Source organism: Sinohyriopsis cumingii, chromosome 6 (genome assembly GCF_028554795.1).
Source record: "Sinohyriopsis cumingii isolate HCF-2022 chromosome 6, ASM2855479v2, whole genome shotgun sequence".
Lineage (NCBI taxonomy): Eukaryota > Metazoa > Mollusca > Bivalvia > Unionida > Unionidae > Sinohyriopsis > Sinohyriopsis cumingii.
The window spans coordinates 103470646-103479974 of record NC_142966.1 but is presented as its reverse complement, the minus strand read 5'-3'; the positions used below and the strand labels follow the sequence as shown (position 1 = coordinate 103479974).

Genomic DNA, 9329 nt, shown 5'->3' with positions numbered 1-9329 from the left:
TTACCCATGATAAAAGTGAGGCACGTAGTCTATCCAAGCATCATAAGTTCTGAACACGGCCACAGTCACTTCATTAATTCATATTACACAATCCTTGAAGGATGACGTATTACTTGTCAGGCTAATTATGATGAGAATTCCCTACCTTTTAGTCCCTAGATTCTTTCACATTTCTGTTCAATAATTTTTAAACATATTATAGGTGCCCACGAGATCATTACGTACTTACATGAATACTTACACACACACAAACATACATACATACATACATACATACATACATACATACATGGATGCATGCAGACAGACAGATATACATAAAACAGTATTCAGGATAAAGGTAGAGGACCTTACAGTTGTGTTTCATCATGGTATTAAACAATCTGTTTCTATACTGCAGTATTAAAGGCAATTGTTGATGATGAAGTACTTATAGACGAAAATGGAGACACTACTTTTGTCGAAAGTATGGGTGTTTATACAAAATACACGATGTATCAAGTGATGTCTTTCAAAGTGAGTAAATGGAGCTAATATGATTAACATTGAATCAATGCCCGTTTTTGCCTGTGTCGAGCAATATTATCAAATGACAGACAGTGAAGAGTTAACGAAATGACAATTCATTATTGCAACAAGGTTCTAATACTTCACATGATGAGAATCATTCAAACAAAATTTTAATGAGTGTTATGCAAACATAAACCCTTTCGTACAATGAAGCAAATTATGAATTAATTTTTTTTCTGCAGAAAAACGTTCATAGTCTATATCATTCAGGAAACAAAGATGACGATTTTATTGTTCACGTGGCTATCTATTTTGTTAGTTTAGCTATCTTTGTAATGATTGATATCAAGACTGGATTGTGTGAATGTGTTTTTATTTAAACAAACCGTACACATCAGTTCCTACACATTTATAGCTTACATTTTTGGTAACATTAAAATAAAAACAACGTGCTCAAAGATATATTACTATGTAACTCAATTAGGTTTTATCGTTGGGCACTAAACTTTGTTATAACGAAATAATTCTATATCACGGCTCAAATAAATGCTAATTACTATTTATCTGTTCAAAGAAGAATTCGTAATTCAAATGTATGATTAAGGATCTTGTAGATATCCCCTGTCACTCAATCAAATTATGATTTAAATTTAAATTCTCCTTTTGTTGCTTTCGCAGATAGGTGATCTTGGCTACTTCTTTTCAGAGCAGAGTTCTTTATATTTCTAGAATGGTTCTAATAAATTATTGCCGAACGGTAGTCGTTATTTCGAGGCGATGGTTCCACTACAAGAAGCACTTTGTGGCCAAGTTTTGACTATCGGCAAGACCTACTTACTTTCTGGTAAGATCTGTAACTTCTAAAATTCAAATGTTAGCTACCCCTATCCAGATTGATTGGAAGTATCGGCTACATCCCATTGTAGAGCACTACCTTTTCTGCCTTCTGAGAACCTTAACGATTATTAAATCGAAGAAAATAATGTTTGATTAGCGCTGTGAGACTATTCATAACAACATCCTATTATTTTAGTTACTAAACTGTTGTAGATCTTCCCTGTCATTCAATCATATTCATAGTTGAAATTCTCTCATTATGTGCATTACATTGTTATTTATCTTATATATTTGTAAATGTTTCTCCCAAACATCAAGATGCTGATTAGCTCGAAACTTTGGAAAACTGATTTCATAGCGTCAAATTCTATTTTTAGGAAATGTAACCAAGGAAGGTACAATTGATATCAATAAATGTGAACTGATATCTCTATTTAATGATGAAGACGATGATGAAGACGATGAGGAAGACTATGACAACGATGATCTTGAAACTGACTAACGCCATGGTATAAATGACATAAACAAAAATGTGAACTATCTCCTTTTGATGAGAAGGACGATTTGATCTTAAAACTGGATGTGATTAAGTGCCGTGTATGAAAAAGGCACTTACACTGAGTGCAAATAGAAGTTTAATAAACTAGTGTAAACTTTTATTCACCCTAAATGCGTACTATTAATGTCTTTTCTGCACTATATGTATCCATCTATCGGTATTCACATACCAGCTAAATTGAAATCAGGACTAAAAATGTGCATTGGGAACTATACTATGTGTCCATACCGAATGTCTTTAAACATGGCACGTGCAGCTGCTGTACTAATCAGAATCCCGAATATATATATATATATATATATATATATATATATATATATATATATATATATATATATATATATATATATATGTATGTATGTATGTATATATATATATATATATATATATATATATATATATATATATATATATATATATATATATATATATACATATATATACATATATATACACATATATATACACATATATATATACATATATATATATACATATATATATATATATATATATATATATATATATATATATATATATATATATATATATATATATATATATGTGTGTGTGTGTGTGTGTGTGTGTGTGTGTGAGATAAGCAGTTTTGGCAATATTTCATTATGTATAATGCGAATTTAAAAAAGATATAAAAAATATGAAAATATAAATATTGTCAGGAAATAATATAAATTTTTCATGTGTAATTCCACTGTCTCACATCCTTGTATTCTGCAGAAATGTTAGAAAGGTCATCTTTGAAGCTAAACACACAGTTGTGCTTTTTAGAAAAGGTGATCATAATAATGCGATCTGACGTGTGGCTGCTGTTGCTGCTGCTGGCAAAGTAAATATTACAAAACTATCATTGTGGATGCCTTTAATGATTTCATCAGTCAAACATGAACAAACATTACTCTCTTTTATGAATCAAGGCGGTAAATCGTTACTATCATGGTTAACAGTAACCACGGATACTGTTCAAAGTTCTGTTAAAGATATAATTACTTGGCATATAAAATCACAACATGGTGTTTCTGCGCCACAACATATTTTTATTGAGCTGCAAAATCATAATCGGACGGGTAGTCAGAAACGTTTGCATATGATATTTGACCAATACGGCGTTACCGAGGTTTCGTTGAAAATAGACAGACAACAAGAGCCAGCTGAGTATATAATGTTAGATTATGCCACAAATTATGTAGCACGTGCATATCGTTGTTTGATGTCATTTTTGGGGCGTGATCAAAATATAGATACTGGTTTGCAAATATCACAGTTAGATTTTGCAACTCTGTATCCGATTTATTACTTTTCGCTGTAACATCTTGATTTATCCAAGCAATCTGTCGTTGATATACACTTTCGAGCTCGTGTTAATAACCCGCCAGGTGGTGTTGGTGACTCCTACCGAGCATTCGCGGTTATACTCAGTGATAAGGCAATGTTACTTGAAGGTGGTAGTGGTCGAATGAGAGTCGTTGGTGCACCAGTGGAAAATCTTTAATCGTGTTATTAAAAAACATGAATGTTATCATAAGAATGTCATATAGTTACGTTAATGTAACTCTTACTCCAGGTCGAGTGTAAACATTGCAATCAAGAAACGCGAGCGCATGTGGAGCAACAATAACATTGAATCGAGATCAAATTGCTAGTAGTGGTACAAACAAGTTATCGTTGACTAAAACTCAACTAAAACATTTCAATAAAGCGCAAAAAGCAAAAACCGGAGTTCAACTTGATTTCGCTCCAAGTGCCATCAAAGACATGATTAAAACCGATGGTATATTTCCACTTCTCGCAGCAATACCAGCATTAATTGCTGCTGCTGTCCCAGCTGTTGCAAAAGCAGCCGCGGTAGGTGCTGTTGGAACCGTTGATGGAATGGCATTAAAGAAAGCCACTGGGTATCCGAAACGTTTTTATTACAAAGTGCTTCACCGATGATGCTAAGCAACTTAAAATAAAAAAATTCAGAGGTGTTTTTATGCGAGATCAAATTTGCAGGACTTATTAATCTTGATAACAGCGACGTCCAGGAACTCATTGGGTTGCTTACACGATTTATCCACGTGGAATTGTTTATTTAGATTTGTATCTGTTAGCACCGCCAGTTGAATTTCTAAAATAAATTCCAGTTTGGTACTCAACGCTACCAACGCAAACATTAACCAATCCATAAATATGTGGCCTTGAAGTAAATAATGTACTTGACGCGTTATCAAAATCAACCAAACGACATCACAAAGTCGTGCACGAGTATAACGCAGGTAGATTTAACATTTTAAACAACCCTTAAAGATAATATGGTTGATATTTACGGAAGATCTCTCAGCAAGTGCAAAGACAAGAACTCGATGATATTGATTTATCAAAATATGCGACTAAAGATGAAATCGATAATCTTATGAACCTCTCCGGGGTTGACCGAGATGAGGTTATTGTTTTTCAGGACCGATATGGTATGTTAAAAACCAGCAATTTCAAATGGAATGACATAGTTCGACGAGTACTCGGTGAGGTCACGGATAATATCCTTGTGTTTACTGAGAGCGGAAAAATCAGAGACTCGAGTATACCATTCACAACCATTATAGATGAAATTACAAAAAGTGTTGCTAATCGTTTAAAATCAACTGGCCATACAATGACAGGTACCTCAGCATGAATGGAAATAAAATAGTAGCCGTAACAGATCCAACATCTGATGAAGACGTGGCAACACAAACATATGTTGACATTAACCACAGCATTATATATGGTAAATTATCCACGTTGCGGGCCGAGTATTACAACCATTAGAGATGAAATTACAAAAAGTGTTGCTAATCGTTTAAAATCAACTGGCGATACAATGACAGGTGACCTCAGCATGAATGGAAATAAAATAGTAGCCGTAACAGATCCAACATGTGATGAAGACGTGGCAACACAAACAGCATCGTAGATGGTAAATTATCCACGTTGCGGGCCGAGTATGATGTTCACGTAAGTGCGTTTACAAATCTCCGTAGCAACATTAGAAAAAATAATGAAACCGCAGAGGAATTCTTTGGCACCCCATTTACCGCTGACTCAAAATACTCTGATATTAAAAAAAAGCATTGGATACGATTAAGAAAACACAAGAAGATGTTGTAAGTGGAATTCCTCAGATTGTTAACAAAATTAGTCTGATTAAAATTCCACCCGGAGTAACTCAGGGGCATATTACTAACATAGTATACACATTATCATCTGGATTCGCAACATGGTCACAGCAAGATAAAACTCTCAAACATACCGCAACAGTCACTGGTGTGTACATTCTGTCTGTGTTCAGTGCTGCAAAATTTGACATATTTGCAACATATCCCTGGCCGCACTCAACCGATAAGTTTTCCGGGCTTGTGTCTATCATATTACATAGAGGAACCAAAGAAACATTTATACTGGAGGCAGCTGATAAGAAATTAACCGCAACATCTTACTGGTGGTTTCTGGAATTTGTTGCTGAAACACCTCAAATGGTTACTGCGTAAAATGATAATGGCACTGAGAGCGTCAAAAATAACATTAAATGTTCAACAATATAGTAACGATCAAGTACGCGAATGGCAATCAGAGTTAAAAGCCATCATTGATCAGTATACAACAAAAGTAAAAAAATACAAGCGGCGTGTAGTTGCCCTGGATGCTATAGTTTATTCGGTATCTACGTTAGTTGCGTCCACCGGGATAGTATTATCAGCTCTAACGTCAGTAACAACTGCAATGCAGTAACAAGATGCGTTTCATCATCGGCTGCCATCGCTGGTGTTGTGATATTATCGCTAAAAAGATATCCACGTGCACGAGGACACAACTCAACGATGCAATTGTACAATTAAAAACTTCCACGGGCGCATATTCGAAATTATCGTCACTGATATGATCAAGCCTCAGCGACGATAAAATATCAGATTCCGAATTCGCGTTAATGGTTAAGATATACGATGAAGTAATAAACCACTATTTAAAAAATAAAAAATAAATAATGACAGAACGAACTCCGTCAAGAACAACAATATCAATAAGCTTCAATAAGCCTGAATTTGATATCAACCTTCAAACTTTGGTCATTGAGATAGACTCCCCTACCACGATCAGTCATCGATTAGAACAGTATTGGAGAGGCCTGAAATAGTTCCGCAGACATTACGGATGCCGCCGGAACCTAAAAGGTCTGATTTCATCAATCAATCATACCAAGATGTTAACCCATTTTACAAACGACGATTACTTGATATAAAAAATGTCAAATTTTGCAGCACTGAACACAGACAGAATGTACACACCAGTGACTGTTGCGGTATGTTTGAGAGTTTTATTTTGCTGTGACCATGTTGCGAATCCAGATGATAATGTGTATACTATGTTAGTAATATGCCCCTGAGTTACTCCGGGTGGAATTTTAATCAGACTAATTTTGTTAACCAGATAATAGAAGATTTGCTATTACATCGAATACTTTCAAATGGGGGTGGTATTATGGATCATTTTTGCGACCGTATCTCGAACAAGATATCAACATTACTTTTGAAGATATTAGTCGCGAGCATGAAACGCAACAATAAAAAATACGTCAATTATATACCGAGTTTCTCTTGTCGGCAGATGAAATTATTAAGCAAATTGAAATATTAAATCAGATTGTATCTGACATGGAAACTATTCATCAAGCTATTATACAAACAGCAATAAAATCTTCCGAATTTGAAATTTCCCGGATATAACGCAAACGAAGTAATGGAGAAAAGCACTACCACCGGGAACTATTCTCCGATACGACAATAATCAACAAGGAGCAGGACGACATGTATCCCCAGAAATCGTAAATATAATCCAGGTGGTCGCGGTCAATCTTGTGTGTGATGAAATTGATGGAAGTTACAGCACAGACACAACAATATCAAGTCTAGCGCATCAAGGATTTATTCTTTATTCATTCACACCGAAAGAATCACCCGGATATCTGATTGTACACGAACCGATCAATACGGTCTATCTACGATGTCATAATCCACTGTTATCAAGAATACATTTCAAACTAACTGACCTATCCGGGCATTTGCTGGATTTAAGGTACGAGACGATAAGTGTACATTTACTTGTAAAATTGCGAAAAATCTACGATTTCAAGGAAATAATACCCCAAAAAATTAATTCTCCGTTCTTGATAAAGTCAACACGTGGATTGACAAATACTCTTCAGATTTCACAAATATTATAATAAAAATTTATTTTTTACTGAAAATCAGGCTGATTTGTTAATTCTGATGGATATCTGGGTAGTCAAAATAGTGTAAATCGTCATATTTATTAATTCTGAAGGGTAATAAGGTAGTAACAAATCGTGTGAATCGACTGATATGTTAATTGTGAAGGGTGTTTGGGTAGTAAAAATCGTGCGAATTTAAAATTTCAGTGAAAAACAACAAAATAAAATAATAATATTTTACCGAAATATGTCAGTTCAATCGGAATTATGACAAATTTATTTTTTACTGACTGACATACTACTTTCACTTTCTAACTTTCGTTTTCATTAGACAGAATTTTTCTTAGTTGCCTCACACGAGTATTAATTATCTTCTTTGCTTCATATTCACGAGATAATTCTGATCTAATTTTTACGATTGCACGAGACAACGAAACAAATTCCTTTACTTTACTTTCTTTTATTGTGGCTAGTGATTGAGGCATCGCCATCTGAATCTTCTTTATAAATCGGTTTTTAAGTCATTCGATATATGTTTATTTAAGTCTACTAGAAAGGACTGAGATTTCATCATCATGTGAAGCTGGCAAGCTTGGAATATGTTAAATAACTTTATGTGTAATTATATATCTTGAACGTATCATTATACATAAGTATCCTTCTATACTGGGTGTTGTTTGATCTTACAAAAAGAGTTGCTAGGCCAATGGGCCGCAGAATTCTAAATTCCTCTTGCAGTTGAAGCCAATTTGACACACAGCAGTGTAAGAAACACGCTCGTCGCCGGAGTGACACCTCCGCAAAAGCACGTCGTTCTATATGTATGTTTCTATCTGAGAGTGCTCTTCAGTGCACGGGAATGAAAAATGGGAACCAGCACAATTACTGCTAGAAACTTAGACCATTCCACTCCTTGTATAAAGTACATTATAAGATCAAAATATAATCAATGGATGGATGCATAGATGGATGGATGGATGGATGGATGGATGGATGCATGCAAGCATGTATGTATGTATGTATGTATGTATGTATGTATGTATGTATGTATGTGATATATTGAATGCAGATGTTCAGCCCTTATAAATCTGAGCTACATCATTTATTGCATACGTCATGAGACTGTAACTAATAATGATATTTAGATGGGTCATTGCGTTATCTATCCGTCTGAGTATATAGAGGATCTCAAATGGGTAACGATTTAATATTGAATTTATGAAATGAGTTGAGTAATATCCAGCTTCTGCGAGCCTTGGCGAGAAAAGTCTGGACATTATTCAACGAGGTTCATAAATTTAATATTAAATCATTACCCATCTGAGATTCTTTCTATCACATAGTTCTTATTTCAGTGGAAATTATTTAGATAGAAAGAAGAACGAATACTTTCATTCATTCTGACAGACGGTGCACCTTTGATGTGTTGTGCATAAATTATAGTCCGAAACAAAGTTGAGCTAGTAAAAGTGGATTGTACATTTTACAAACTATAAATCTAAGCAAACGCTTCCATCCGAATAAACAGAACATTTTATAATGCCACAGTCACTTTGTTCACAACAGAAAGATTATTGCGATATGATGCCACATTGATACAATAAACAGTAGGCCTATAGTACATGTTTACCCTACAACGTCACTTGCAGAGCTAAACGTTATATGGATGCGATTTTAATGCGAAATACGATTGCTTAATGCAGAAATTCCCACATTTACTGCAATGCATTTGTGACCGGATATTTACATATGTAAATGGAACAATAGACTGTACAGAAGACGTACACAAATGTCGAGTCGGAATTTCATCCCAAATATAGTGAGTAAAGATGCTGTTGTTGGATAAAGTTATGTCAGTTAGGAGACCCATATATATCCAAATTCTTATGTGAACAGTGGTGAGTTTATTTACTTCTGTAAGTTAACATTTAAACAACGCTTGTATATATAGTGGATTCTATATACATGTTACAGATATACCGCTCCCTCCCCCACAACGACATCAAATATGCAATACGCTTAGTTTTACTTTTGATTGTTGTTCTTGTCTTGTAATTGTACGCCATTTGTCTCATTATGATAATGTTATGCATGATATAACAAACCCCTGTGGTGTTAACATATCCATATTTAGACAGCGGAGGTAATTATTCTTCAGTTTCGTTTCGCGAGTCGAGT

At 34.6% G+C, this 9329-nt stretch overlaps 1 long non-coding RNA gene across 1 annotated transcript; it reads left to right on the top strand.

The window, feature by feature from the left end:
* The first annotated feature begins 442 nt into the window (after window positions 1-442).
* On the top strand, window positions 443-1849 carry LOC149797596 (uncharacterized). The gene is made up of 3 exons (XR_016421636.1): window positions 443-516; window positions 1240-1354; window positions 1725-1849. It is a non-coding gene; the product is annotated as an uncharacterized LOC149797596 (long non-coding RNA).
* Window positions 1850-9329: the final 7480 nt, after the last annotated feature.